This window comes from Histoplasma capsulatum (assembly GCF_000150115.1).
Source record: "Histoplasma capsulatum G186AR genomic scaffold supercont2.15, whole genome shotgun sequence".
NCBI classification, from domain to species: domain Eukaryota; kingdom Fungi; phylum Ascomycota; class Eurotiomycetes; order Onygenales; family Ajellomycetaceae; genus Histoplasma; species Histoplasma capsulatum.
The window spans coordinates 128-798 of record NW_025544815.1 but is presented as its reverse complement, the minus strand read 5'-3'; positions in this window follow the sequence as shown (position 1 = coordinate 798).

The following is a 671-nucleotide window of genomic DNA, read 5'->3' as shown; positions in this document are numbered from 1 at the left end:
TAATTTAAATTTTTTAATTTTATTAATAATCATCTAAATTAATTTAATAATACCTTAATATAAATTAATTCTATACTTTATAAGATATATTTTAAAATAATAATTTATTAAAATATAAATATATTTTAGTATTAAGTAATATTTATATTTTTTTATATTAATTTTTAATAAGTTTATATAAAAAATAATAACAGTATGAAGAGTAGATAAATAGAAAAATGAAATATAATATATAATAATAAAATAATAAATAATAAAAAATAATAATAGTAAATAATAGTTAATTACTAAAAAGAGAAAAAAAAAAGAAAAATATATAGAGTATATATAAATATATATATATATATAAATAATAATAATAAAAATATAGTAATAAAAGATAATAATAAAAATAATATATAAAAAAATAATAAATATATATATATTAAAGATAATAATAATAATATATTATTATATTTTTTTTAATATTTTAATACAATTATTTACTTTGTTATTTTTATTAATATTATTAAATAATTTAAATAATATAGTAAGATTTTAATTAAAAATAATAAATAAATAAATATATTAAAATTATATATTAAAATTAAATATATTATATTTTTAAAAATTATTAATTAATAAATTAATTATATAACTTAAATAAATAAAAATTTATTTTTATATTTTTA